Consider the following 11979-nt stretch of genomic DNA (forward strand, 5'->3'; position numbering starts at 1 on the left):
ATAGCAGATGCATTGTCCATGTTACCTGCAGAGGGGGATAAGGCCTGAGAAGTGCCAAATTCTGGAGGACTATGAAAGAGGTCAGAAGCCAAGTCACAGTTTGGCAAATCTGTCATGAAATTAAACGGAAACAGAACAGGGATAACCACCTAGCCCACGCGAAACAGAGTTTGGGGTCTTGACAACATCTGAAGGTGAAGATATATTATAAAATCTACCAGTTCAGAGAAGAAAGAAAGATCAGAAAGACTGGAAGACCAAGCGAGGTGGTGCAGTGGTTGGCACATGGGACTTTGATTCGGGAGGATGATGGTTCAAATCCATGCCCAGTCATCCTGATTTAGGTTCTCCCTTATTTCCCTAAATTGCTTCAGGAAAATGCCAGGATGGTTCCTTTGAAAGGGTACGCCTAACTTCCTACCGCATCCTTCCCTAATCTGATGGGACCAATGACCTCACAGTTTGGTTCCCTTCCCCAAATCAAGCAACCAACAAAAGACTGGAAGTTGTGTTTTCTGAGTCAGCTTGTCGATGCTCTAATTGGTTTGATTCATGACAGATGTGGATGTCATGGAGCATGCAAGCATATGGCCATATTACAAGAGACAGTGATTTCTGAGAACACGTGAGGTGGGTGCATATGCGGATCACTGCATCTGATCAGTGTCAAAAAGCATTAACAGCTAGCATATCAATTCAAGGGCTTTGGCAGAGCTTTCAGCTGGAAGCACCTAGGCAGTTAATCACTGCAGATTTTTTTGAATCCTTTGTTTGGGTATAGAAGGAGTTGCACTCATATATTCACAGTTTTAGATCGGTTCTCTAAACATGTGAAACTTTATCCACTAAGATGAGTGAAGGGCAAAAGAATAAGTAGACTAACTGGAAAAGCATTATTTTTCCAAGTGGTCAAACCAATTGTATTGTTTGTTGTTGTTGTGGTCTTCAGTCCTGAGACTGGTTTGATGTGGCTCTCCATGCTACTCTATCCTGTGCAAGCTTCTTCATCTCCCAGTACCTACTGCAACCTACATCCTTCTGAATCTGCTTAGTGTATTCAACTTTTGGTCTCCCTCTACGATTTTTACCCTCCACGCTGCCCTCCAACACTAAACTGGTGATCCCTTGATGCCTCAGAACATGTCCTACCAACCGATCCCTTCTTCTAGTCAAGTTGAGCCACAAACTTCTCTTCTCCCCAATCCTATTCAATACTTCCTCATTAGTTATGTGATCTACCCATCTAATCTTCAGCATTCTTCTGTAGCACCACATTTTGAAAGCTTCTATTCTCTTCTTGTCCAAACTATTTATCGTCCATGTTTCACTTCCATACATGGCTACACTCCATACAAATACTTTCAGAAACGTCTTCCTGACACTTAAACCTATACTCGATGTTAACAAATTTTTTCTTCCTCAGAAATGCTTTCCTTGCCATTGCCAGTCTACATTTTATATCCTCTCTACTTCGACCATCATCAGTTATTTTGCTCCCCAAATAGCAAAACTCCTTTACTACTTTAAGTCTCTCATTTCCTAATCTAATTCCCTCAGCATCACCCAATTTAATTCGACTACATTCCATTATCCTTGTTGTGCTTTTGTTGATGTTCATCTTATATCCTCCTTTCAACACACTATCCATTCCGTTCAACTGTTCTTCCAAGTCCTTTGCTGTCTCTGACATAATTACAATGTTATATTCATTGCCTATTGTGGATAAAATTCCGCCATTTAAAATTCTTTCAGACAAAACATTTTCCTCGTACTTCCTGTAATTCATCTTTCAAATTCATGAAAAGCTTTTCCAGCTTCGCTATATGAGTTCTAGCATCCTCTTTCTCATCACATTGGAGGTGAAAACATGTTCAGTCGTTACATACACGTAACTTGTCCAAAATTTCACTTGTGTGGTTTCATATCAACATGAGCTTGGCTACAGATTTTCCTAGTGGACTGACTAATAAACTAAAGTCTTTCGCATCATATTTTAGCCAATGCTACTGTGCCACATTTTTTCTGTTGTCACATCTTCCACAAATTCAACTATGTCTTCAAGCGCATAGCTGGCCGGAGTGGCCGAGTGGTTCTAGGCACTACAGTCTGGAGCCGCGCTACCGCTACGGTCGCAGGTTCAAATCCTGCCTCGGGCATGGATGTGTGTGATGTCCTTAGGTTAGTTAGGTTTAAGTAGTTCTAAGTTCTAGGGGACTGATGACCAAAGAAGTAAAGTCCCATAGTGCTCAGAGCCATTTGAAACATTTTTTCTTCAAGTGCATACTCTCGCAATAGCATCAACACAAGCCATTTCCATTTTGCCCAGTCTTCAGGTGCTTCAAGCACATCCACGCTGGCTGCCATTTTTGTTGAACACAAAAATAATGGGCAAATCCACAACATGTGACAAAAATTTATTCATGAGTGAAAAAAAATACTTTGCGGCTTTTTACGCGCGGCTGGGCTCATAACCTCTTAAGATTATTTATTTCAAACAGACTACAAAAGATATACTAAACATGGTTAACCAGAAATCACTCACAACAACCTATTAAAAAACCATTTTCAGTATAATAAGGGGAGATGGTGCTACAGACTCAAGCCGGCTTCAGACATGCAACAGCTGAGTCACCACAGCTTGCGGCATATGGTGGTTGCACTGCAGTTGCATGGGTGAAATCCCAGTTTTTGGTGGCGCAATTTAAGAGATTCATCACACCACAGAAAGTTCAGCTTGGTTGTACTTTGTCGCACCAAGTTCCTACCAGTAGTGCTTCTTGGTGGCATTATTTCTGAACATGAGCATTCTACTGCAGTTATCGTGGAGTAATTGCTGCTGTATTCCATTCGATTTCAGTGTATTTCTGTTTTATTTCTGGAAAAAGTGAAAACAATGATCTGCAGGTACACTTTTGCAGCTTCTAGGACTACAAGAGCAGTGTGTATGTTTGTGTGTGTGGGTAATATTTGCAGACCAGTAACATATCCCACAATCTTAAAGGATTTTTGAATGAATAAATAGATAAACTTAATGTATGTAACCAAGAAAGTGAGTAACATAAAATTTGTAATTCATGAGACCAAGCATTGTGTAAATTGTGCATTATATGCAGGATAGAGTGTTATGTGGCAGCTGTTAAACTAAAAATTAGTTATTTGAAATGCCTATATGGTATCTACAAATACAATAAGATTCCAAAATTCTAAAATAGTGGCATGCCTGCATATGATATTTACATGCCAGTTGTTGGTTAGTTTGCCATGTGATGTACTCTTTCTACGGGGTCAATCAATAAACTATCCTCCCAATCAGTTATCTTTAACGGTAATGATAAGGGAAAGGATTAATTTGCCCCAACACTTCACTTTAGATTTTGCATTTATTGTCACGCCCTTCAGAGTAAACCACAGAACAAGCAAGTGTAACAATGAGAGAATATTTGCACTCATAATATTTGCTATATAACTTAAGAATTACTTAATAAACAATAGAAATCTAAAATTATTCCTTTTTAACAAACATATTTTTAAGACCATAAACAATAAAGATCAACGGTTAGTAGATGACATAGGGGACAATCAGACATACATTACGTGTTACACCATTATGAACGATCACTCTAAGAATTATAACCACAAATTAAAGAAGATTCATTTAAAGCAATTAACATCAATAACAAATAATTAAGTCACATCTCAGAAAATTTATCAAAACCAAATCTTTCAGTTCTGTAACTATGTTGGATCGTGGAATACGCCATATTACCGACACAAAAGGCTAAATTTTACTAACAAGCAATTTCTCCAAATTTTGACACTTTTTTCTGGTCTTAAATGAATATTTGAGCCAACACTATGACATTTAGCCTCATTAATGTAACCTAGTTTTTATTATACATTTCAAATAAACAGGAAGAGAAGTATATAATGTGACAATGCTGCGTCTGTAATCCAGCATTTTCCTCGATGCAAACTGACGAAAATCATCTTTGGTCTATATCATCTTCCAAAAAATTCTTAGAACATATTTTGACACATTTGATCAGCTTCCAATCTTTCCTTTTCGGAGCGTACACTCATGCGTCGTGTCAAATAATTTCCCTGCATCAGGATTGCTACAAACTTTATTGACAGTTGTTGCCAAAAACTGTCAAATGTAACACAAGAGACAAAGAAACAATGAATAACACTAAAATGCAAGGAATAACAGAACTGCCAACTGGGTCTGTCCCAGAGCATAAAAAACAACTTGCACTGTGTGTGCTTCACTGTGATGGTGACTGCTCTTACACAATCCACTTTCACCCCTCCACGGCCCCCCCCCCCCCTCCCCACAGTAAAACGGAGCTCCAAGGACGTAAGGGTTTTTTTATTTTATTTTTTTTTAAATAATTTCGTCAGGACAGCGCGAACGCAATTTGATATTATATGTCATCCCGCTTTGGAACATCTTACATGTGTCTGTGGCTTAACCTTTTGGATTTGTCTAAATGTGTGACCAGTGGTGTGCTTCTTTCCTGAGTTCTTTCCTCTTCCTAAGCTTCCTGCAATGCAGATACTATTTCTTCCTTCTAAGGAGTCAGTTTTTCGTTTTCTATTGCACTCTACCTGCATCGTATGCTCACCTCTTTTAAACACTTAATAAGGTCCAGAGAACAGCGATTAAAGCAGCGGTCACCCAGTGTCTGTCCTTAACCACACACAGTGGCAGTGTAACTAAGTTCTTTGGGTATGAATGGGTTGCCTTCGCCATGACGTAAGCACGATGCTAGGCAGAGCTATAGGCCTTTGTACCGGCTCTGGGATGTATGGCATTTACTCCATCTCAAACTCTGTTGGTGACATGAAGAAATTTGCTGTCAGATTCAAGGCCTCACCATAAACCAACTCTGCTGTGGACGCTACTAAATCTGTTTTACAAGTGATCCTCAGGCCCAGTGATACTAATGGCAGTGCCGAAGTCAACTCTCAGTATGGGACATCAGTGCAACTTTCAATGCTCTGTGCCAGCAGTTGACCATACCATTACCTGCTGGTTGGTAGGCAGTCATGCAGTGATGCCAGCTTGGCCAGCTTCAAGAATAACCAATGTTCAAACTGATGGCCTTGGTCAATTCAATTCAATTTTTATTATCACATAACATGTCTTATACAATCAAAGATTGTGACATAGGTGACTTGTCAGTTTTACACTATATATAATAATACTAAAATAGATAATAAACTAATAGTATATATGGTGTAACATCTTCGGAGAGGTATTTTAATTACAATTATAATGCATTGTTGCCATTCATGAAATCTTCTACGCTATAGTAACATTTATCTTTCAGATATTTTTCCAGGTCTCTTTTGGTACCTTTTACATTTGGGTCATCCATATCTTTCCATATTTTATTTACAAATTTCATGCCCATATAGTACGGGGTTTTTCATATGATTTTAAACGGTAGGTAGGTAACATGTAGCTCGTTCTATATCTAGTATCATATTGACGCAAGAATAAGTTGCCCTCAAAAAGTTGTGGGTTTCTTTTCGTGAAAGTGAGAGTTTCATAGATGTATATGCTTGGAATGCACATTAGATCTAGTTTTACAAATAAAGGTTTGCAATGTTGCTTTGGTTTTGCTCCCACCATTGCTCGGATAATTCTTTTTTGTAGTCAAAAACCTCTAAGTAAATTTGTTTTTTCAGACCCCCAGAAAATTATACTATTACTAACGACTGAAACAAAATATGCATTATATACAGTTTTCCTTACAGCTGAATCAGTAATACTATACAAGAATGAAACTTTGTTCTGTAACGATGTCTCAGTTTCCTTAAAAAGTGATGTGTGTGAAATCTGCGTAAAAAAGGTAAAGAGAGGTATCCTATGCATCCAGTGCAGCTCGTGGTATCGCGACAAATGTGTTAAAGTGAATGTAAAATATATAAAAGACGAACATGACTGGACATGCCGTCAGTGCGTTGTGAGTGTCACGAAAAACGAAGTAATGGACACGATAAAATCAAAAGAAAAAAGGATAAGTGTGCTTACAGATGATTTAATGACTATAAATGCGAAATATGAAGAACTTCGGCAGAAATATCAAGAACTGGAAACGAAATACAAAGAGATAGAGCGACATCATCGTCTAGCATAAGACAGTGTTGTTAACCGTCGTTCTGTGCAAAAAATGTGGCGTCTGCCGAAAAAAACAAATAAACAGACAGTGAGTACAGTTCTGGCGATACCGCTGTCAAATAAATTCATAGCACTAGACGAAGACTGTGATAAGACAACGAACAATTACGAACAAAAATCAGTGACGAAACTTCCAATCGAGTGCACATTCAAGAAAACATCTAATACGAAAAATAAACCAGTGAACATCAAACGACGAGTTGTTGTACTTGGTTATAGCCATGCCAAGAAAATTGCCGAAAAAATAAATGAATACAGTACGTTATTCACGGCAGCAGGTATGACGAAACCCAGTGCACCTTTGACTGAGATAATTAAGAGCAGCAACTCACTTAATGAGCTATCTAAGAATGATGCCGTCATAATAATGGGTGGAAGTAATGATGTATACAGAAATGAGAGCAAACATGCGACCCAGTGTTTAAAAACTACATTACTTGATCTGAAAGTTCCGAACATCATAGTTACTAGCTTGCCTCACAGAAACGACCTGCAAGACAATTCCATCGTAAATCTGGAGCTTGCAAAAGTAAACAGATAGTTCTAAAAAATATGCAAGTCCCAACAAAGTGTAACATTTTTTGATGTTCCAGATGCAAGAGATTTGTTTACGAAACATGGACTACATTATAATAACGCTGGCAAGTCACACGTTGGCAAAATGCTCGCGAAATTAATACAAAAAGACGACGAAGTTGCAAGAAAACCAATTGCTATGCAACCAGTTTCGACCAAGGAAATGGATAAACGGGAAAACAATTTCAGAATCGCAGCCACAGCGCCAGCTCAAACAGGAACATCTCGTTCAGAAGATGAGACGGTGCCAGAACCAGCCTCAGAACATACAGCAGAGACTGAAATTATCGTCAAGAAAACTGTACCTACTCATCCTCCAGATGGTCACACACAGGGAAACTGATGAATGGGGCCAGTTCTTTCCGAATTTGGCCCAATACAACGAATCCAGAACAAGCAGTCAACACTCAGGTGGACGTTCCATTACTTTATAGTCAAATTAGTTTTAAAGACCCTCTACCAAATAATATATGCAGCAGTAGTAATTTCGTTATGCACTTAAACATCAGTGGTCTGTCTGAAGGAATGATCAGGAAGCTTTATGATATAGAAATTTTGCTAGAAAGTGTGAAACAATCTGTGAAAGTAATATGCCTTAATGAACATTGGCTAAAATCTGAAAATATGAGTCTCCTAAATAAACTTACAGGTTATAAACTGGCTACCAGCTTTTGTAGGACCAATGGGTCTGGAGGCTCTTGCATACTAGTTCATTCCACGGTAGACTATGATATCAGACAGAATTTTAGCCATCTGAATGAAGAAGATACATTTGAAAGTTGTTTTATAGAACTTAAAGAGTATAACATACTAATACCATATAAGCTCTGTATTTTTAGATAAGTTTGATACATTGCTACATAAATTAAAATGTGAGAAACTGTACAAGAAAGTGGTTATATGTGCTGACTTCAACATAGATGTAAGGACTGATGACAAATTTTCTTCAAACTTAAAGAACCTGGTAGCCACAAATGGGTTAAATCTCAATTTTGATCAGTATACAAGAATTACAGCAACCTCTGCAACATGTATTAACAATATTGTAAGTAGTTATAATTATTGTGTAAAAGAAAAGTTTCTTCTAGAATTTGGAGTATCAGACCATAAAGCACTATTTGTATCACTACCGAAGCAAAATTCAGTCCGCACAACAAAAAGAAAAAACATTTGACAAAACAGTTAAACTAGTAAAACGTACTGCGAATAATAACTTCATTTTAAATGCAAAAAACAAATCAAAAGCTGTTTGGTCTGTTATAAGAAGCGAAGTTGGCAGTGAGGCAGAGAGAAAATGCCCTTCTAAAATAGTGATAAATGGTAGAGCTGTTACAGAACCCAGTGCCATTTGTGAATCATTCAGTGACTTTTTCATAAACTGTAACAAATTTGGTGATTGTTAACCACTAAAAACAAAGCCCAATATGACAGATAGCAATTGCCCATATTTTAAGTTTTCTCGTGTTTCCATCTCAGATGTCATCAAAATCATAATGTCCCCAAAAAATTCAAAATCTGTGGGGTGGATGAGGTCCCCACTGAAATAATAAAAATAGTCCGCCACAGTATTGCATATCCACTCTCTTTCATAATCAACCAATCTTTTGATGAGGGATGTTTCCCAGATCGATTAAAATATGCAGAAGTTCGGCCCATACATAAAAAAGGCAAACAAGATTAATTGGGCAACTATAGGCCAATCTCACTGTTACCAATCTTCTCAATAATATTTGAAAGAGCTGCATGTGATCAGATCGAAAATCACAATTCATCTAACAGCATTATCTTAGGCAATCAATATGGTTTCAGAAAAGGCCGCAGCACAATCCATGCAATAAATGAATTAGTCACAAAAGTCAACAGATGTCTTGATGATAGAATGTGTGTGTCAGGCATCTTTTGTGACCTGTCCAAAGCCTTCGACACAGTAAATCATGACCTGCTTCTCCAAAAATTGCCACGCTATGGTTTTCAAGGTAAATCTCTTAGCTGGATGTCATCATACTTGGCAAACAGAAAACAAAGAGTACTTATTAACATCAACAGCAAGAAATTTCTCTCTGGCTGGAAAACCACTCAATTAGGTGTTCCACAAGGTTCAATATTAGGGCCACTGCTTTTTTAGTATTATACGAGGGCCGTTCAGAAAGTAACCTCCGGTTGATTTAAAAAAATACACCAAGTTAAATAAAAATATTTTAATATATACATCTTACAACTACATCTTTGCACTATTTTTCTACATAGTCTCCATAGCGATTGAGGCACTTATCGTATCTCTTCACAAGCTTTGAAATTCATTCTGCATAAAAATCACCCGCTTGTGCCTGGAGCCAGCCTGTGACCGCATCTTTGAGCTCTTCGTCGTCATCAAACCGCTGTGACCCGAGCCATTTCTTCAAATGCATGAAGAGGTGATAATCACTTGGCGCCAGGTCTGGGCTGTAAGGTGGATGGTTGATAACGTCCCACTTGAAGGACTCAAGAAGGGCCGTTGTTCTGCGAGCAGAGTGAGGATGGGCGTTATCGTGCAAAAAAACGATACCGGAAGTCAGCATACCACGGCGTTTGTTCTGTATAGCCCGTCGTAACTTTTTTATTGTTTCACAGTACACGTCTTCATTAATGGTCGTATCACGTTCCATGAATTCAACCAACAACACCCCTTTGGCATCCCAAAACACCGTTGCCATCAGTTTTCTGGCAGAAAAATCTTGCGAGGCTTTTCTTGGTTTGGTAGGCGATTTTGAATGTGCCCACATCTTTGATTGTTCTTTTGTCTCAGGGTTCACGTACTTAATCCAGGTTTCGTCACCGGTCACGATTCTGTTTAACAATGGTTCTCCTTCGTCCTCATAACGTGACAGAAAGTCTAATGCAGAGGCCATTCTTTGAGTTTTGTGGTGGTCGGTAAGAATTTTGGGCACCCATCGTGCACAGAACTTATGATAACCCAATCTTGCTGTCACTATCTCGTACAAGAGAGTCTTAGAAATCTGTGGAAAACCAGTAGACAACTCCGACATTGAGAAACGTCGATTTTCACGAACTTTTGCATCAACTGTCTGAACGAGTTCGTCAGTCACCAATGATGGTCTACCACTCCTCTCTTCATCATGAACGTTTTCTCGTCCACTTTTAAATAAACGTACCCATTCACGGACAACTCCTTCACTCATTACTCTTGGTCCGTACACGGCACAAAGCTCACGATGAATAGCTGCTGCAGAATATCCTTTGGCTGTAAAAAACCTTATGACAGCACGCACTTCACATTTGGCAGGGTTTTCTATTGCAGCACACATTTCAAACTGCCACAAAAACTAAACTAGCGCAGGTACGACGTTCACTCGACCACGGCTTGATGCTGACTGACCTGTTGAGTGTGTGAACGCACAGATTGCGTCGCTACTCCCCCCACAACCCGCACTGTGACCAATCGGAGGTTACTTTCTGAACCGCCCTCGTGTTAATGATATGCCATGTCAGGTCCAGTCTGATACTATCCTCTATGCAGATGACTCAACACCTGTAGTCTGTTGTAAAAATGAGGTAGACCTAATTCGTCATATTGAACAAACACTTGGGGAAGTGGAGGCATGGGTCAAAAACAATAACTTGACATTAAATTTTACAAAAACAGAAATTGTTCATTTTACCACAAAACAATCTACACACTCTATATGTAAAATAAGGCATATGGACAAATATATCTGTTACTGATAAATTAGATATATGTACAGTATTTAACAATCTTTTCTCAGCACTGCTGGTGAATTAAATAAAAATTTAGTTTCTCCAGGGAATCATATAACTCTCTTGGCAAATGTCTTTACGAGATTGATGTCTGAAATACACATCTGTGATACAGACAAGGAGGAAATTGAGTAATAATTAAATCACTGAAGACTAAGGACTCTCATGGATATGATGAAGTGCCTAGCAGAATATTAAAGTAGTGTACTGCGCATGTTAGCCCTGTATTTAGCCATATTTTTAATTTTTCCTTTAGCAGGGGTCAGTTTCCTGAATGATTCAAGTACTCAGTAGTAAAGCCACTTTATAAAAAGGGAGAAAAGGATAATGTGGGTAATTTTAGACCTATTTCAATGCCATCAATGTTTGCTAAAGTTATTGAAAAGGCTGTGTATGTAAGGGTAATTGATGATTTTATATCACACGATTTGTTATCAAATGTACATTTTGGCTTTAGGAGTCGTTTAACAACTGAAAATGCTATATTCTCATTTCTCTGTGAGGTACTGAATGGGTTAAACAAGAAGTTTCGAAGGCTAGGCATATTGTTTTGATTTACTAAGGCGTTTTATTGTGTTGATCACAAAATATTGCTACAAAAGTTGGACCATTATGGAATATGGGGAGTAGCTCTCAATTGGTTCACCTCTTACTTTAGCAACAGACAGCAAAAAGTCATTACTCACAATGTTGAGAATGGCTGTGATGTGGGGTCTGAGTGGGGTACAGTCAAGTGGGGGGTGCCCCAGGGATTAGTGTTTTGGCCACTCCTGTTCCTTTTTGTATAAATGGTATGTCCTCTAGTATTACGGGTAACTCTAAAATACAGGGTGGAGCAGAGGAAACGCATGTTTTTTGAACCGCTAGTATGCGGTGACGAGAGGGTGTATTGACCTTGAATGAATATTGGCAGACTGCCCGTACAATGCAGTTTCAGTCGCTATGGAGCGTTGGAGTGTAGAGCATCGTGTGTTCGTTGTTGAGCAGTACTTTAGAAACAATCCGTCAAAATTTTAGAGCTGAACGTCGCGGTGCAGTGCCTGATCGAAATACTGTACTCCGGTGGGTTTCAGCGTTTAGAAATATTGGATCTCTGATGAAAAAGAAAACAACTCGTCTTCCCCATTCAGTTTGTACTCTGGAAAATGTAGACTGAGTGAGAACGGCAGTGTTTGCTAGTCCGAAACAATCGGCTAGATGACAGGCTGCAGTGCTGCGTATGTCACGTCGTTCCATTCACCGCATCTTACATGACGATCTAAAGTTTCACCCGTACAGGATAATGATCGTCCAGCAGCTTAATGAACGGGATTTTGTGCAGCACAGAGAGTTTTGTCACGTAATGGACGAAATTTTTACAGCAGTTGCAGATGCTACAGTCTTCATGAGTGATGCACATTTTCATGTAGACATTTACGTCAATGTTCAAAATTGTCGGTATTGGGCGCCGGAGAGCCCTC

The sequence above is a fragment of the Schistocerca nitens genome, chromosome 4 (assembly GCF_023898315.1).
Source record: "Schistocerca nitens isolate TAMUIC-IGC-003100 chromosome 4, iqSchNite1.1, whole genome shotgun sequence".
NCBI lineage: Eukaryota > Metazoa > Arthropoda > Insecta > Orthoptera > Acrididae > Schistocerca > Schistocerca nitens.